The 19,955-nt window shown below is 36.9% G+C and overlaps 1 protein-coding gene and 1 long non-coding RNA gene across 7 annotated transcripts in view; one reads left to right on the top strand and one right to left on the bottom strand.

Moving 5' to 3' along the window:
- PCDH9 (protocadherin 9) overlaps positions 1-19,955 on the bottom strand; it is an 885,615-nt gene that overhangs the window by 12,555 nt on the left and 853,105 nt on the right. The window lies entirely within an intron of this gene.
- The window catches only part of LOC140608039 (uncharacterized), a 55,771-nt gene continuing 49,331 nt past the window's right edge, over positions 13,516-19,955 (top strand). The window contains exon 1 of the long non-coding RNA XR_012009984.1: positions 13,516-13,633. This is a non-coding gene — a long non-coding RNA (uncharacterized lncRNA). The remainder of the gene's footprint in view (positions 13,634-19,955) is intronic.

The raw sequence follows: 19,955 nt of genomic DNA, 5'->3' as shown, positions 1-19,955 counted from the left end.
TGCTGGCACCTTGGGCTTGGACCTCCCAGCCTCCAGAACTGTGAGAAATAAATGTTTATAGGTTAAGCCACTCAGACTACAGTATTCTCTCATAGCAGCCCAAATTGACTAAGACAATGACAAAATATTCCAGACATAATAAAGTCATCATCAACTAATAAAGTTGATTTTTAGTTAAATAAAAGAGAAACTATTGGATAGGCCTAATATCATCCTGAAATCCCTTGAAAAATAGGGAGATTTCTCTAGCAGAAGGCAGAAGGAAGTTCATATTCAAAGCACAAGAACAATGTACCATTGGTGGCTTTTAAAATAAAAAAGAACACACACAAGGGATCTGAGAGCATTGCCTCGAATGGTGGAGAGAAACTCCAACTGGGCAGCCAGCACGGACCACAAGGATCTCCGTCCCACAACCATAAAGGACAGGATTCTGCTAATAATCAAAATTAGCTAAAAAATGGATTCTTCCTCAAAGCCTCCAGAAAAGAGTTCAGGCCAGCTGATACCTTGATTTCAGCCTTGTGAGACCCTAGGCATGTTAAACCTACTTGGACTCATGATATAATACATGCAAGGAAGCTGCGACAATATATTTGTATTGCTATAATCAGCTAAACCGTGGTAATTTGTTACTCAGTAATAGAAAACTTATATAACATCTATCATTTATTCAAGACACATAGTCAATCAGTAAGTTATTTAGTCTACCTACTTCTCTGAAAACCTACCAGCTCAAGCCACTATTGCTTCCTAACAGGACACCCTTCTACTTTTTTCTAAAGCTCAATCCTCAACATGGTGCTTCAACTCATAAATCCAAGATCAAGAATCTCATGCTCTACTGACTGAACCGTCTTCCACTCTTTCAACATTCCAGTCTCTAACTAGAGGCATCTATTATCTATCTATCTATCTATCTATCTATCTATCTATCTATCTATTATCTATCTATCCATCTATTTCAATCAATTGATTTAGATAGATATATAGTTGACCCTTGAACAACATGGAGGTTAGGAGCACTGATTCCCATTCAGTTGAAAATCTGCACATAACTTCTGATTCGTCCCAAACTTAACTACTAATATCCTGCTGTTGACCACAAGTCTTACTGATAACATAAATAGTTGATGAATGCGTATTTTGTATGTTGTAGGTATTATATGCTGTGTTCTTGCAATAACGTGAACTAGAGAAAAAATATTATTAAGAAAATCATAAAGAAAAAAAAGAAAATCATAAAGAAGAGAAAATAATTTGTAGTACTCTACTGTATCTACAAAAAAAATATCATATCTAAGTGGACCCATGCAGTTCAAACCCGTGTTGTTCAAGGGTCAACTGGAATTATAAGTATATGACTAGTATTCTTATATTAGTTTCCTATTGCTGCGGTAACAAATTACCACAGGCTCAGTGGCTTAAAACAACATAAGTTTATTCTCTTAGAGTCCTAGAGGTCAAAAGTCTGAAATCAATTTCATTAAACTAAAGTCAGCATGTCAATGGCACTGTTTCCTTCTGGAAACTCTGTGCAAGAATCCATCCTCTTTCCTTCTTTCAGTTTCTAGAGGCCATCCATGTTCCTTGACTTCAAAATACATCTCTCCAATCTCCACTTCTTTTATCACATCATCTCTTCAAACTCCTCCTGAATTCCTCTTATGAAAACTGCTGTGATTACATAATGCCAGGTGGATAATCCAGGATAATCTCATCTCAAAATCCTAAATTTAATCACATCTGCAAAGACTCTTTTGCCATGGAAGATAACATTGTCACATGTTCTGGGGACTAGGACATAGATATATTTGGGGGCTACAAAACCTAACACAATAGTTAAAGCAGAATGCCTTTGCCTCCTTTGCCTCGCATCAGATCAGAGTAAAAGACATGCTCCTTTCCATGGCCCCAAATTCTCACATGATCTGGCTCCTGCCCAACTCTCTGAACTCCTCTCCCCCACTGTCCCACCTGCTCTCCTGCACCCAACCTTTCTCAGCTCCATTTAACTTCTGTTCCTCAAATACACCAAGATTCTTGAGGTCTCAGGGCCTTCAGATTTGCTTATTTCTGTCTGTATGGTCTTCTCATTTGCCCTAGAGAAATGCATTCACTCATTGCATTTTCAATCATAGAGACATTTCCTGAACACTTTATAAAAACAAAATATCCTCTACCCAGTCACTCTATTTCTTACCCAGCTTAATTTTTCCTGATAGCACTCATTGCTACCTGTCACAATATATTTATTTGTTAATGACCTAGCTCTCACAGTAGAATGTAAGCACCACAAAGTCAGGTAATTTGCTTTTTGATAACTGCATGAGTTACCATGGCCTGGAACATTGTAGATAATTACCGGATATATTTCTAAACAATTGAATAAATAAAGTTTGTTCTGAGCCCTCAAATCAGTGAGCGAGCATAAAAACTGTACATAAAACATTATGTGACAAGTAATTTACATTTAGAAAATAGTAATCAAACAGTTTTTATCCACACATAAGAAATATTGCTAAGAGTTCATGGCATAAAATTTCAAGAAGATAATATTTGTAATGTCTAAATGGTATTAATAAATGTAAAACAGCTGCATTCAAAAGCACTTATGCACTATCCTACTTTGGAGTTGAAGCAAGTGGAATGCCCCAAAGTAAAACATAATTAGGTTGCTTCCTATGTCCTATCAAACTATTTGATCATGTCAGAAAGTTCATAAATCCTTTAACCATCAGAACTCTTTAGATATCTTCAGAAGTCCAGACTCACAGGATACATAACAAAATAATTCTTTAAAGCCTGAAGACACCAAAGTAATTAGCAATTATTCTAAAGCAGAGCCCTAATGAGATGCAATAGTTGTATAGGATTTAGCTCTTTGGTACAGGTATGTTCAAGTGAATGGGAAGATATTTAGAAAAAATTAAGTGGATTAGGGACTATATTAAAAACTTAAATGTGGTTTAGACCCTGTAAATATACTGGTTTAGAACTTTAAAGGATGAAATTATTTTTCACAAATTTTAGGGAAAAAGGTAATTTTAAAAGAAGCTAATATGTCACATTAGATTACACATGGAATATCATGGTAAAATTCATTGCTTAAATTCAGTTGCACATAAAGAAAACTACTCTAAAAAATGAGAAGTTTAATGTTGTATTTTGAAAGAATCTCCTGAGGGAACTGTTGAAAATGGCATTACTTCATTATTGAAAATGGCCTGTATAATAGACTATTGTGGAGAAAAATCTTGCCCTCTCAGGGTGATGCACAGAATTACCCATTCCAATCTAAAATGTATGTTTATCTCTGAATGCACCTTGCAAATCCAGAGAAATTACTTCATTAATATTGGTCTTTGAAAGATAAATTTCTCTCTTAAAATAATAAGTATTACATGGGAATTTTATAACATCTATACAAATTCAGCTGAGATTCCCTGCATTATATTCTGCTCAGCCTATTGCCAATCAGAGACCATAGTTTTCTGACATGAGAAAACATCTCTTTAATATTTTGATGTTACTGGTAGTTGACCCTAAGTCCCAACTATTCAACAGATATATTTTGCCATATTTATCACCAAAAACTCATCATTATGATTTTATGAAACGTAAGTCATTATCATTTTTCTGAGATAGGAAAAATTTGTTGCAACATCGATGTACTTTACTATCTAAATAAAAATATTTACAAATTTCTCAAGATTAAGATAATGTTTACATGCAAAATTTTAGGGAAACTAGCATTACTCTCAGAATGAAGTTTCATAGTTAATGTAATAAAACAAAAAAAGGGGGAAGGACTGCCAGGAGAAGAAATCTTCATAAGCAAAATTTGACCTTATATCCTGAGAGGTCCTTTATTTTTTCTTCCTCTGAGTTATTTCAACAATTTCTTTGGAAGAGTTATAACTAATCACATATGCTTCCTATCTAGGTCTGCTGTCCCTTTGCAATTAAATACGTTTTTATTATCTTCCAATATGTCTCATCAAAATGACCTGTCTCCTGGGCATAATTGGTGGTTGGCTACTCTGACAAACTCATTAATCTTATAATGTTATTGACTAAAATGCTAAGTGTTATCCTTTGGAAAAATATCTACACCTCAGTAAGAGCCATATAAAGCCGTTTCAATTCACACACATGAAAGCTTGAGGCATGATGGCAGATGAATGGGATTTTGAGATAGAGAAGGCTTTGAGGCATCCATCAAATCTCAATGTGAAAATATGCCTCTCCATGAGCTGGCATTGTTAGGGTATCTTTCAATGTCCTGGCATGGAAGAGATAGACTTCAAAAGTACTGATAAAAATAGCTTAATGAAGGAACTCTTTGTGGAGTGTGGGCTGGGGCAAGTGAACTAATAAAAAGTAGAGAGGGAGGCAAGGACCTGGAAAAGTATGAAATTATAACCTCTCCTATACCTAAAAGGGTAAGGACTAGGGAGGGTGAGACAAGGTTGAAATCTAGAAAGAACTTTGGAAGATTTGGAAGAATGTATTCAGGAAACCAGAGAATGAAGAGACGAGAAAAATTATTGTATGAAAAACAAGAGCAAATGTGGGAAAGTCTTTGTTTTTGTTTTGTTTTGTTTTGTTGGTAAATCACTAGATCCAAAGCCAATGAACATCCTTCCAACTGAAATCCAAACTGCAAAGGCTGACTGGTCTAAATGCAATTTCAAAATCCTTTATGATCATCCACCACAAATCCAAGTGTGATCAGTTTGGAAATAATGCTTTCTATTAAGTATGTATATAATTTATAAGCCAATAATAAGGATAATAACTCAGAATAAATATTTTTAAAAATTCAGAGTAGTCATGTGAGTTGATACAAAGAGATGTAGTAAGAATGAGTGAAATATACCCTGATATTTTTAATATTTTAGTAAAAATCCTTGGAATGTTGCACATCATATACTCACCAAAAATCACATTCATTGTACAGATGGATCATAACAAAAATAACTATAACCTAGCATATCTTCATTGAAAGTAAAAATTATCAGTAAATTCTTAAGTCATAGTTTCTTTTTAGACTCTGAGTCATAGATTCTTTTTAACTTTATGGAGTAAAGTATAGTTAGAGCACTTGAATCTTGTTTTGACTTCTTGAGTTGGCTTATGTGCCTCAGTCTACCACATCAATAAAATCACAAGACAGTTGGCTCTTGCCAAACATTATCAATACTGCTAAGGATGTCAGTTAGTTTCTCTCTAATAGAAGTGACCTGCACAGTGAACCTTGACTTTTTAATCTAGATGACAGTCAAAAGTTCTTAGATCTGTGAACCTTCGGCAAGATTTATAAAGTCAAGTTGTCGTCTAGAACAATTGGTATGGCTTTGGTTCAAAATCAATCACTAAGAGTGGCTGAAATGCCCCAGAATTTTCTTTCTGTCAGCATGGAATGTAAATAGAACAAAAAAAAAACATATATTGCAACCATGGTAAAAACTAATAAATTACTCAGAGATACTATATATATATATATATATATATTCTACATATGCATATGCGTGTGTGTGTATATATATATCCATCTATTCATCCATAACTTGCTATCTTCGAATTACCAAGTTGATAGTAGCATTAATTTTGCTTACATAACTATATTATATATATTATTATATATAACTTAATTATATTCTCCAAGCCTATTTTGCTAAAAGATGACACAGATGAGAGAAGACAAAACAATATTACTGGATTAAATAGACTATTTAAGATTCCATATAGCTTGAGCATCCTCCCTTTAAGCAATACAACTGAACAAAATTTCTTTCTCTTTTGGAGTTTCTCACGGAATCAAAAGCATTGCTTCTTGGTAATTATTCTCACGGCCACCAAAATGTATCTCCTCTCAGGTGAATACCCTACAAAAACCTTATGCAGAGCTAAAGAAGTATACTTTGTGTTTCTTTTTTATTTATTTATTTATTTATTTACTTATGATAGTCACACAGAGAGAGAGAGAGGCAGAGACACAGGCAGAGGGAGAAGCAGGCTCCATGCACCGGGAGCCTGATATGGGATTCGATCCCGGGTCTCCAGGATCGCGCCCTGGGCCAAAGGCAGGCGCCAAACGGCTGCGCCACCCAGGGATCCCCCATACTTTGTGTTTCTAAAGGATCATGCCTGACTGGGCTCCTGAAGTAGACTATGAATATATGCCGATGGTTACAAATTGTCCTTTAATTCTTTGGCATAAAGTTGAAGAAAGCCAAAGTCATGAACCAAGAGACACTAAAGATCTTCCTCATATGCATGGTGTTAATTTGCCATTAGATGTTTTTTTCCTTCTGATAAAATAAAGATTCAATGACTTTTTAAAGATATGTTTGTTTGCAGGAGATGAGGAGCTGATACCTAATTTTACAAAGAGAATTAGAAATGACAACTATAAACCATATTTTCCCTATGCAGAGAGTCATCTTGAAAGTTGGTGTCCAGGTGAATGAGTAGTGGTGAAGGTCAAGGTAACACTGAGGACTTATTTATATTTATATTAATTATTTCTGGTTAATGGTCATCACTAATATTTTAGGAGTTAATGCTGTTTGAAGTGTGTTAATTTGGTTGTCTGCCCATCCCAAAGCCCTTTGAATCCCTAAGATGGTCAGGTCTATAATGAAATTTTCAAAACCGTTTTCATTTGTTTAATTAAAATGCTCATTACAAATGAGCAGATTGTGTTTGTAAACATATACAATTTAAAAAAAATATGACAAGATAAGCAATCTCTAAGAGTGTCTTCTGAACTCCTTTATAAGACCTGAAGTTACTATTTAGTGTTTTCTCCTTCTGGGCTGCTCAAAGTTTCTTCACGGTCTTTCATTGTAGTTCACTTTTCTTTCTCGTGATTCTTTGTTTCTTCACTACCTCAAGACCTATATCTTTAGTACCTAGCTACAGTGCCAGTTATTAGAGCAATCCAGGCCTGTGATGTTACTGCCTCACCAGCTATTACTAAATATAAATTATTAGTGAGACTGACAAAATGTCCAAATTACATTAACAGGCCAATTATGTGATTATTATTGTTATTTGGAATTGATGTTAAATTATTGTCATGTTATTTTTGCTGTGATGTGCTGGATTTGATTTTTTTTTTCTTTCCATAAGAACATATTCCTGGATCACAGTATTTGAGTACCTTACAAAATGTACCAAATGAATGGAGAGAAGCCAAGCCATTCCATTCTCTCTAGTTATCTCAATGACAGATGTATATTAACCTATGATCATTTTTGGCTGAGACGATCAGTATCGATTGTGAAAATGGCCACAACTCAGTTTGTGACATATAGATACTGCCTAAGTGTCTAAAGGCATGAATCAAAATTCTGACACGGTTAAGTTCAACTTGAGTGACAGCACTTAGTGAACTGTAGGGACTGGAAAAAAAGGCTGCATCTGAGGTGAGCTAGAAATCTATTCCTGTTTATGATATACCACCGTGTACTGACACATCTTTTCTCAAGCCATCTGCTTCCTTCATATCATTAGAGAACAAGGCACAGGCCACATTTCCTGTTTATTTAACAGCATACTTGTTAGTGAATGCATGTGTATCATCCTTATTAATTCAAGAACTAGTATTTTGAGATAGGAAAGTGTGCTGTGTGGATGTTGGAAATTATAGACTCTAGGAACCAGTAAGATTAAGTTTTCTGAAGTAGATCCAATGATTTCATAATTAGCATTTAGTGGACATTTTAGTTTCATTTGCATATGCACATATGCTCATTCTTAAGCTTTGCTAAGAAAACTCGATGTATGAAAAATCCCTGTATACTTCACATCCAAATGGATTACAAAAATGATGGGCTGGTAAAGCTCTCTAGCTATTTTTCTTTCTTCTTTTTTGAAATCATCCAATCAAACTTAACAAGAGAATTTCTTCACTATGAATTGTGATATGAGTTTCTCTTTTTTTAAAGCAAACTATAGTTTTAACAGAACTTCTAAGTGAGAACAGGAGTAAAAGAATTACTGCATTCCCAAGCATTAACATATTCAGTGTTTCCCTTTCTTGACAAGAATAGTAGTGTAGATGTTAATTATGCTCTAGAGGAATGGCCCTCAACACACCTAAAATCCTTGGTCCTTGTGCCCTCTGCTCCTCTGTTGGGCTTGATGACTGGTTTCTGTAGGAAAATAAGGAAATGGACCCTTAACACTTCATGTTAAATGAGATTTTCTTCTCCCCTCCAAATACATCTCTAGAACATCTGGCTTAACCTCAAAAGTTGGAATGATTATAAAATTTTCTCGGGACATCTGGGTAGCTCAGTGGTTGAGTGATCCTGGGTCTGGGGATGGAGTCCCACATCAGGATCCCTGCAGGAAGCCTGCTTTTCCCTCTGTATCTCTGCCTCTCTCTGCGAGTCTCTCATGAGTAAATAAATAAAATCTTTTTTTTTTTTTTCCTCTGAGGGAGTCTGCAGTTGCACTTTACCCATCTACTTACCCTTCCACCTGGTGGATTCAATTATCAAGAAACAATTCTAGCACAGGAAGTTGTTTAGAGGCAATAGCTGTTAAGAGTGTGTGTGTGTACGTGTGTGTTTATGTGTGTGTGTTATGAGAAATCCCAAATAATAAAAATTAAAAAATAATAAGTATAATAAAATTTTTAAAAATCAAAGAGATGGTTGATTTCATTTTTAAGGAGTTAAAGAATTTATTTTTGTTGCTTTTCTCTTATAATTTGACTCACTGCTTCTAAAGCACAGATCTTTATGGGCAGTATGGAGATTCTTTTATGATAAGCTGATTTGTATTTTAAATTTTGTTTTTATTGGTTTTGTTTTGCTTTGGCACTTAATATATTTGGAACCTACGCCAGCATCACATGATAAGTAGGTTTTAAAGTGAGCACTCAAGGCAAAATTCAGGGGGAGTCAGGAATACCCTTGAAGCCCACTCAGCATGTCGAGTTGCTTGAATTATAAGGAACATGAGGTCATGGAGGACCAAGAATTCATGTCACCCACAGCAGTTGACTCTCCTGGGAAGAATGACTAGTGGAAATACCAGGACTATTTTAACTATGTCTCTCTCCTTGCTGCTTCTCCATCTTGGTCCACCAAGTGTAGCTGAGATTGTATCGCTGAAATGCACCTGCATACACAGGACGGGATACTACTCTCTCAAACAGTGGTGACCTTTTGGTTGCAGTTCTTTCCTAGCTCCTCCCTCCTTTCTTTTTGTTTTTCCTACAGAAGGTCCATAAAGGAGGAAGAAAGTGAGGCTAGCTAGTATTCCCTTTATGCATCTTAGAGAATACCTCTGGGGCGATGACACACACCATCTCGCTCCACTCTCCTGCCATGTTCTTGCCTTCACAAGATGGAAAAAGGCAGAAACATTGGTGAATATTGTAAGTAAGATTAGATGTTTTAGAATTGTTGGAGAGAGACAGTAGAGGGCATTTCCCTCAGCCCCATCATCTTCATTATGTAAGATGGGTTCAGAGAGGTACAGTGACTTTCCAGAAGTCACATAGTTCTTTAGAATGAGGTGGTGATTTAGAGCTTCTAATTCCAAGAAATGGTACTCATGCTGCTGCTTCTCTGTTGTTGACAGAGGACATCAATTTTAAATTAGTAATGGTATTTAAAATGAACATAATAAAATAAAACTGTATATGTCAATTCGAATAGTCTAAAGTGCAGATGCAGCCATAAGACATTCTATGGAATGAAAGCACTTGAGCAAGTAGAATAATAGCCAATGCAAAGATGACACAGAAAAATTAACTGCAAGGTGAAGTATTACAAAAAGTCAAATTTCCTAAGCAAATAGAACATGGTAACTTCCTAAGCACAGAAATATGCTGCCTATAGACTGGAATTATTCAGAACACTCAGATTAATATAATTCACCAAGCAACGGGAAGTGACAGGTTCACCACCTGTCACTTATGTTTCTGGATTGGTCCTCAGAAACTGGAAAATTTCCTTGTGCTGCAAATAAGTAAATTTGAACACATACACAAATTTAGAGCATCTCTTATATTTCACTCCCATTCTGGGAAACTAGATGTCAAGACCTCCACTTGGATGAAGTCTCAATATTGTGACTTAGTACAGCTCATAAAAAAATCATCCATTGACATGATAGAAACAATACCTTTCACTGGAAATCTACGTTACTCAAATTCTGGAAGAGAAAATGGATAGGAAAACCATAGTGCAAACTTCATGGTTATTTTCATAACGTGCCTAGTTACTTTTATTTCTGTAGAAGAAACATTGCCATTCCATTCCAGAGTTGGAATTTGTGGCCTTTGCTAAGAGAGAATCATTATTCAGAAAAGTAACCTATAAAGATTAGAAGGGTAAGTGTTGATCCTCAGATTTGTGACAGAGTGCTTCTGTCTTCTAAGGGTTAAGGTTTAAATGCACTTATGATGTCTCTGGGACTTGTGACGAGTTGTTTTTACCGAGGAAATTGAAAAAAAAGTTTCCAGAAGGCCAGAAAAATGTTAAGGACAGAGATAACATTCGTGTCAAGTTAAACTATGTCAGTTTATCGGGCAATTAGAGCTGACAAGTTTAAATTTCTGATTTTCTTTTACTGAATAGGCCGGCATTCAGAGAAATACAAGACTGTTTCCTTTTTTTTCCCATTCCAGAATTTACTTAGAGAAGTGGTACTTAAGAATAATCCTTGTGCACCTGTATTTACATACTGTATGCATTTTCTGTAGGGTCACTGTTCCTGTTACATATATTTAATTCAAGAATACATCTGTGGGAAGTCACCCTTATTTTATTCACCACTGTTAAATCTAATGCTTTTGGTTCCTAGTAATGAATACATGTCTTTTTGGAAGATACTGAGGAAAAAAGTCACGGAATTAGATTAAGCATGTGATCTTGTGTCCATGGAGTTGGACTGAATTAGAATGAAACAGCTCTGAAACAGAGGTTCATTACAATCATCATGAAGCAAAATTGGCAGATCATTCCCACCTCTTCTTTAGAAATCTGACAGGAACTGTGGCTTACATTTCCCTTGTAATACATCTCAGCTGCATTACTCCTCTCATTACTCTATCAAACTTCTGTCCAGTGGCTGCTTGTCTCACATTCCTAAAACCCTAATAAGCCTTGTTTTCACCAGTCTCCTGCTTCTGGCATTGTTGGCTAGTCTTTTCTAAATACCATGACAACAAAATTATATTCCTCCTGTATGACCTTCATTACATCTTCATATGGTTTTAACCAGGGCATAGATGGATTAGGAACTAAAACACATAATTATTGAACCTTTCCTACTTACATGTATGTAACACTCTTGGCTATCTATCCTGTCTTTCATATTTCCAAATTAGAAGTATTTTGGCCTTAAGAGCCATGTCTTTAACATTATTTTATAATGTTATATAGATACCAGAGCAATTCCATATCTACCCATAGATACCAGAGCAATTCCATAGCCACATAATGCATTTTAACTCATGATCATTATATTCCTGTGGGTGAAATTACTGACAATGACATCACGAAATTTTATTCAATTTTAAACTTTATAGATAAAAATACATGTATTGAGGGGCATGTGGGTGGCTCAGTGGGCTAAACCTCTGACTTAAGCTCAGGTCAAGCTTTGAGAATTAAAAGAAATATTTTGTCCTAAAATATTCTTCACAAGTCTTCCATTTTTCCTAAAGGTATGATGTTAGTCATTTTAAAAATATTAACCCAGGAGTAACAAAAAAATGCAGCAAGTAAATATGTAAAACATACTCTCCTGATAGATAGAATAGTGTAGGCGAAAGAGCTCTGGGCTCCATTTTGAGCACCAAGGTTCAAATACCTGTGTCATCATAGGTAGTGGACACTGGGGCCTTATCTAATGTCTCTGTACCTTAAATTCACCTCTAAAATTATAGCCTATAACACCTGATCCATTAGGAGGTTACTGTGAGCATCAAAATCAATTGGATAAATATATTAGGTGACATTGGTGCACAATCACAATAAAAATAAGATGAAAGACAAATAGGCAATGAATCCAAAGTCTTGTACTCTATCTTTCTGAAGTATGAAGCCTAGAATTAATTTTGTTTATTCCTGCTGGTGTCTTTAATCTCTCTGAAACTATATCTGTACTTTTCCACAATCCTTGGAGCTGATTTGGCATCATGTAACATCTAATTAATAAGCCTTTAGTTACTCATTAAAGATCAATGTTGAAAACATAAATAAAATATCACTGACCCTTCAAAGATCCCATTAGGTATCAAAAATGAATCTAGGATACTTGACAATTACCTCTTGCACGAAATTCATCAGCCAGTTTTTAATCTTCCCAGGTTGACTTTTATCAAGACCAGAGATATTTTCTCTCTCCAAAATATTTTTGAGTCACCGAACAAAATGCTTTACCAAATTACTATCATTTATTACCTTTATCCTCTGGTTTTGTAATTACAGAAACCTTATTAAGTATATTTTTCAGACCTAAATAATATTGGCCCAGGTCTGTTTGTGATTCAGTGGGCACACGCCATTTAAACTCACGAGCTCCCTGGCAGGATCCAAAGAAAAACACTATGAAAGTGGGAAGTACCTTAGAAGTATGCTGCTGTTGTCATTTACAGTAATGAGGCTATAGTTAAGGTAGACCATTAATATATTATTTCCAATTACTTTTTCTTTTCATACAAATTTCATGCAAATTTACACCATGGCATTACAATCGAATCTCCATGTGTGTCAGGAGCCCTTCTAGGCCGCTCGCCATTCCTACCGAGCCTCAAATAACCTGTGTGAGAGTTGACGTCTATATGTCTTAAGGGCAGTGGAGTGGTTTATATTCTTTCCAATTGATCCATGTTAACTGAGAATGGGTTTTCTGCCTGGATTGAGGACAGTCACCGAGTGTGACGAGTATGATTGACAGCAGCACAAGTAAGCACTTTAGTGTTTCAATATGATTTCTACAGTCAAGATGTGATTTTTTTCCCCCTTAGACAAAGATATTGAATTGAACTTCAAAGAAATATCAAAGCATATTTTCTTGGAGACTGGCCCTAAAAGTTTGAATGTTCTTTTCTAAAGCAGAACATAACTTAAGGAATTCTTAAACCTCGCTTTAAAAGATGAGTTATGATTCTAATTTGTGAGCTTTCAATTAATCATTCAAAGATGTCATTTTCTAGCCACACTTCCTCTTACTATTTTCTTTCTTCATTTTTGAGAAAGCAAGCTTACAAATAGTTCCCTTTTGGAGATCATTCTGTATTTCTGCTTTATTTTACATTAACGGTAGGAATTCAGGAAATGTGTAAAGTGATAGCAGAAGAAGATCGAGAAGAGTGAGTAAGCCACGCTGGGAGGCATATATCATTTAATCAAGATAGGTTTTCTATAGACTGAATCTCTATAATTTCAGTACTTTTATACCTGTAACTTGGAGTCAGAGCCCTCTGGCATATCTGCCCTGTGTGACTGTGTGACTGGTGGATTCTGAGTGCTTCACAATTATTCTGATTGGTACTGCAGTGTACAAAAGCTGGATTAAACAGTTTGGAAAAAAGAAAAGTTACACCTCTACTGATTCTGGGAGCTGCTCAGTCACTGAATGTGAAGATTCAATTCAAGTATGTAATTTCAACTTCTTTTTTTAAAAATATTATATTTATTCATGAGAGACACACACAGGCAGAGACACAGGCAGAGGGAGAAGCAGGTTCTCCACAGAGAGCCCCATTCAGGACTCGATCCCAGGACCCCAGGATCACGCGCTGAGCCAAAGGCAGGTGCTCAACTGCTGAGCCACCCGGGTGTCCCATAATTTCAACCACTTATCCCACTTCCCCTCACCACTCGCCATATCCTAGCAGTGCTGCCCAAAGGAATCTATGTTCAATGTTTTCCTGGCAACTTTTTTGCTTGAGAGGAAGTCACACTCTAAGTAGGATGTCTCCAGTTGATGAAGGACACCATGATTCATGATGCTCTCCAACGTCTTTCCCTGAGGCTGATACATCATATGGGCTTTTAATAAAATGTCCAGGGATCCCTTGTTAACCCTCGTCAACCAAAGGAAGCTTTGCTCTTGCTCAGATCTTAATTGAGGAGTGCACTCGTGTGTGTGTGGGGTGTGTGTGTGTGTGTGTGTGTGTGTGGAATGTGTGTAAATGTAGGGATACACAGTCTGAAATGAAGAGTATAAAAATAAGGATCTTTCTGGAATGACAAAGGCAACACCATACATGTGAATTTTCTTTTTTCAGTCACCATTTATTGAAGAAAAACAGGTATTTCTTATTTTAGGAAAGTACCGAATTTCTAGAAGAAAACCATGCATAACTTCACATCTACAATGAAAAACATCTGTTAGCTGTTCTGAATGTAAAACGTTTTATTAAACTCTTAAATTGCATCTTTTCAGTGCTAATTAAATGAATTTAACCCAATTAGAGGATTAAAAACACTTTGTAAGTGCTTGATAGCAGGACTGCCTGAGAAACATTACACTCCATCACTTCTTCCCCTTACACGCCACTTGCACATGGCATGAATCATATGGAAGTCTGTTCAATGCTTATTCTGATGGTTTCTTCCTGTTTTTCTTTGCTCTTTAAAATCCTCTTGTCCAACCGCTTGGCACTGGTTGCTTATTCAGGATGCTTGCTAATTCACCACGTAATTACTCATAGGGACCCATTTTCAGAATTGAAAAATAGAAGTGGGGAGATCTTCTGTTTCCTGCTGATATAGTGACATATTTAGAAGCAGTTGTCTATACAAGTGTCTGCCTCAGCATGTCCTGCGGCAAAATTCAGCACCAGAAGCACTTGCCCATGCTGCATATTTACCATGTTTCAGATGCTCATCCACTCTGCCAACACCTACTGTGCTTCAACTATTGTCCACTGGACAGATTTGTTGCCAGTGTTCGGTTTCTTTTTCCACACTTTTTTCTTGTAAGGCAAGAGGAGGGAAATGTGATAAACAAAACTATTACTTAGAAGAATAGATCGGGAACAAAATAAATAACTTCTGGAAAAAGTTCTTTAGGATTCTTCTGGTATAATATAGGTAGAGTATGAATCTTGAAGGCTTTTTAGCCTTATTTTTCATCTGGCAGGGGTTGGGGGTGGGAAAACCCTGCACATAAGCATATAATTCTATATAAAACAAATGCCTTCAGTATCTTATACGTTCAAGTACAAATGGCCTATATTCATCACATGCAGTCTTAGCATAGACAGTTCCTGAACTGACTATTGCATTTTGAGCAAAGAGGATACTGTTTAGAAAAACCTAGGCTCTGTAACTTTTTGAGAATAAACGTGTGTTGTGGGATATTTTCTTTATGTGTGAGATAATGACTCCCAAAAGCACTTCTCCATTTATTTTTAAATGTATAACTGGAAAGATCCTGATTAGAAATTGGTTGAATCAGGGGATCCTTGGGTGGCTCAGAAGTTTAGCGCCTCCTTTGGCCCAGGGTGCGATCCTGGAGTCCCGGGATCGAGTCCCGCGTCGGGCTCCAGGCGTGGAGCCTGCTTCTCCCTCTGCCTGTGTCTCTGCCTCTCTCTCTATGTCTATCATAAATAAATAAATAAATAAATAAATAAATAAATAAATAATTAAATAAATAATTAAATAAATAAATCTTAAAGGTTTATTTAAAAAAAAGAAAAAAGAAATTGGTTGAATCAGTGCCAGAAAATCATAGACACAAACTTTAAACTCTGCTCAGAAGAGGCAGTTTGCGTGTCTGCGCGTGTCTGCATGGGTGTATGTTTCTTGGAACATACTCAGTTATTCAAACAAGCATATAGACTGCATGCTAAATATAAGGTAAACAAGTCCTCATGATTTCCAGACAACTCGGGAGATCTTCTGAATTAAAGTCAAGTCATACCCGACTGTCACTGGGAAGAGTTGAATCTCGGCAAATCCATTTACGAGAGAGACGAAGTTTAACCAACGCATATTGAAATACTATTATGAGAGCACTCTGGCTCCGAACTACATGAGTGCCAGAGCTATCATAAATCTGTTTATTTGGTTTGATGTTTGGTGGCATTTATCACTAGGCATCTCTTAGTGAACAAAGGGACAATCATGTAAGTGGCCCCAAATTCCCTGCAGATTTGATGAAGTAAATTTTAAAAGTAGCAAAAAATGGTATAAAACATTTCATGACTTAGTGAGCAACTTATTTAAACTGGTGACCAAGGCAAATGAGTTGGCAGCAAGCCTAGTGGTTTCAGACTCTGCTAGGTAGAGAGGACACAGCTACAGCAAGAAGGCTTATCCCTATCCAGACAGCCATTTAGTAGCACTAAAGGGGTAAACAAGCCAGACTTTCACTGGATGAGAACTCAGGAGCAGCAAGATGCTTGGCAAGCAAGCCCGGTGTTTCTCACCTGAGGAACAGTGTATTTATTTCGCTTCTGTGTTTTACTTGGGGGGTAAGCTTTAGAGTGGTGAAGCAAAAACGGAGAGGAGATGCAGAAGATGGATTCTGTATTGCCTTTTTGGCACTGCAGTGAAATAACCAAACACTTAGAAATAATTACAGATGGTGATAAATGCTGAAGGGTGGGCAGTGAGAGAGAATAATAGAGAATCAAAGTTGCCAGCAGGTGTTTTCTAAAAAGCAAAGAGAAGGCTGCTCTCTGTGGTCCCACTAAGAAGAGGATTCAAAGAACTCTCTACGCCTCCTTGGCTCACCTAGGAGAGAAGTGCCTTCCAAATTGCTGAGGCATTCAGGAGTGCTAAGTAACTCTCCATTATGAGGTGATAACCGCTGTGCCCGTTCAGGGGAGCTGGAGGGGATTTGAAGCAAAGAGAACAAAGTTGTATGAGAGGCAGAGTGCACCATGTTAGAAAGAGGCCCTTTAATCAACTCTTGATAAGCCATGGCTTATTCATGACTATCTCTGTTTCATCAAAAGAATGTGGCCAAGACCTTTTAAAAATTTATTTATTTATTTATTTATTTATTTATTTATTTACTTATTTATTTATGAGAGGGCATGGTGGGGGGGGTGCAGAGAGAGAGAGGAAGTAACAGATCCCCTGTTGAACAGGAAGCCCTACATGGGGCTCCATCCCAGGACCCTGAGATCATGACCTGGGCTGAAAGCAGCTGTTTGGCCAACTGAGCCACCCAGGCACACACACATCCCCCCCATCCAGACCCTTTTATTAACACAATCTTCACAGCTCTATCATAATTCTTGAAACAACAGAACTCACCAGTTGTGTACTGATGTATTACTTTATGTTAATTCATCCACTCAACAAATACTAATTGTGCAGACCTCAGTGCTAGGAAAACAAAGAAGTTCAAGGACATCATATTCTTGTGTGTAAGACACACAAGTAAACAGGTAAGGTGGCAAATACAATGACAAATGCATGCTACAGAGCACTGAGGTCTGGCCTTTCACCTTTTCAGACGTGGTCAGGGAAAGCTTCCAGGGAGAGCTGGGTCCTGCAGTCAGTTCCTTGGAAAGGGTATTTTGGGGAAGGGGTGCTGGAGTAGAAGGGGACCAAGCAACATGACCCGTAAAGTCACATGTGCTTCTTGGCACAACTCTAAGGAAAGGTATATATAATATATGCCACTATCTGAGAAAATATATGTACTTATTAACTCTGCTCTTTTACAGAACTAAACAGGGATTTGTTTGTCAGTGCTCATTGAGATGACAAGCTCATTTCAATGCAGTTAGAGTTTTACTCTCCTAGCATTTATGGCATTATTTGCTCTCTTACATTGATGCTGACAGATGCTTGGTTTATATTTAACCTAAAGGTGGCATTTACAACTGCAAAGACTCTTAATTATGATAGAATTGAAAACATACAGGATTCCCATTACAGGGAAGACTTTCTTACCAGAACACGTTTCCATTTAAAACACCAACTACAAGGTAAACTAAAGATGAAAAGAATCGGGAACCATTTTCTTCGGTAAGAGAAATAAGCATACAGTGTGTATAGATTTTTCAGGAACCAAATAGTGTAATGGTCTCAGAATATTTGTCAAAGAATAAGATGGAGATTTTATTTTTAACCTGGTCCCAGACATTAACTGCAGGAGACATCAGAAACCTGCAATGCTCTTTGTACACAAATATAGCACTAAGGTAAAAATGATGGACTAGACACCCCCCATGAAGGCCAGACCAGCAGGGGTGCCGTGTTCTTCACAACACAGCCATGAGCAGTTTGTCCCCTTGCAATGCTCTTTCTCCTCTGTCTTGAAGTAAACAGTGGGGTCCCTGAGGACCTGATAGCTCTGTGAAGGAAAAAAATTATGCTGGATGGAAATTTTTAAATGGGATGACCTCAGAACAAAAATCTTTACTTCTGATTCTATTTCTTTTGTTGTTGTTGTTGTTTTATAAATTACAGATTTTAAAGTCAGAAGCAAAAACAAAAAAAAATTCAGAAATAGATTTTGAGGGGTACCTAGGTGGCTCAGTGGTTGGGCACCTGTCTTTGGCTCAGGTCGTGACCCCAGGGTCCTAGGATCAAGTCTTGCATCAGGCTCCCTTCAGGGAGCCTGCTTCTCCCTCTGCCTCTGTCTCTGCCTCTCTCTCCGTATCTCTCATGAATAAATAAATAAAATCTTTAAAAAAAAGAAATAGATTTTGAAGGATTATTTTGTTGTATGATTGCTGCTGGTGTTTGGAGTATTAATAATAACATAAAATCAGTCAATAACAAAATAATTTAAATTCAATTCTGAGAGATGCCTGGGTGGCTCAATCAGTTAAGCATCTGCCTTTGGCTCAGGCAGTGATCCCGAGTTCTTGGGATCGAGCCCACATGGGGCTTCCTGCTCAGCAGGGAGTCCACTTCTCCCTCTACCTCTGCCTTTCCCTCACCTCAACCCCACTCATGCTATATCTCTCTTTTTTTCCCTCTCAAATAAATTTAATAAATAAATAAATAAATAAATAAATAAATAAATAAATAAATAAACTCTTTATAAAAATTCAGTTCTGAAAGAGAAATGGATACAACCCTGTGGTAGTTAATTTTATTTATCAGTTTGGTTCGGTCACAATACCCAGATATTTGGACAAACACTAGTCTAGATGTCACTGTGAAACTATTTTTTTTTAATTTTTATTTATTTATGATAGTCACAGAGAAAGAGAGAGAGAGAGAGAGAAAGAGAGGCAGAGACATAGGCAGAGGGAGAAGCAGGCTCCATGCACTGAGAGCCTGATGTGGGATTCGATCCCGGATCTCCAAGATCATGCCCTGGGCCAAAGGCAGGCACCAAACCGCTGCACCACCCAGGGATCCCTATTTTTTAAGGTAACAATAACACTTAAACCAGTGAAAGGGGCACAAACTCATACCCTGTTGAGTCATACTTTATAAAGATAGTGGCATCACCCTTCCTATTTTAACCTGAAGTTAAATACTCAAAGGATGTCCCTATAATCCTAGCAACTCCCCCAAATAAAAGTGTAATTTTTACAGCACATTTATATTCACTGATTTCATAATATTGAGTTTCTCTCCCTCTCTCTTTCCCACACATACATTCTAAAATGTAGATATTTTTACATTTATCTAATATATGATAAATGAAGATGAGTGTTTACCATATAAGTGAAATCTTTACCATATAAGTGAAAAAAGAAAAGGAGAAAAGTCATTTTCTGAGCATGTGTCCTATACCAGACACAAGAATTGGAGCCAAGAGTCATACTCAGGGAGCACATCCCAGCATCCTAAACTTACAACACGCGGCAGAGTTAGGAATGAAATTCACCTTTGTTTGCCATCACAGCACAATTGCCTAAATCAAAAGCAGGCCCTATGGCAATCCTAACTATCTGCTTCACGCTGCTTTTACGTTAGTCCAGTAGGAACACATAAAAGAAAGCATTAGGTGGACATGTCACCTCTGCTTACTTCAGAGCATTAGATTCC

This window comes from Canis lupus, chromosome 17 (genome assembly GCF_048164855.1).
Source record: "Canis lupus baileyi chromosome 17, mCanLup2.hap1, whole genome shotgun sequence".
Taxonomy (NCBI): domain Eukaryota; kingdom Metazoa; phylum Chordata; class Mammalia; order Carnivora; family Canidae; genus Canis; species Canis lupus.
The sequence above is the reverse complement of the archived record's forward strand: the minus strand, read 5'-3'. Positions and strand labels throughout refer to the sequence as shown.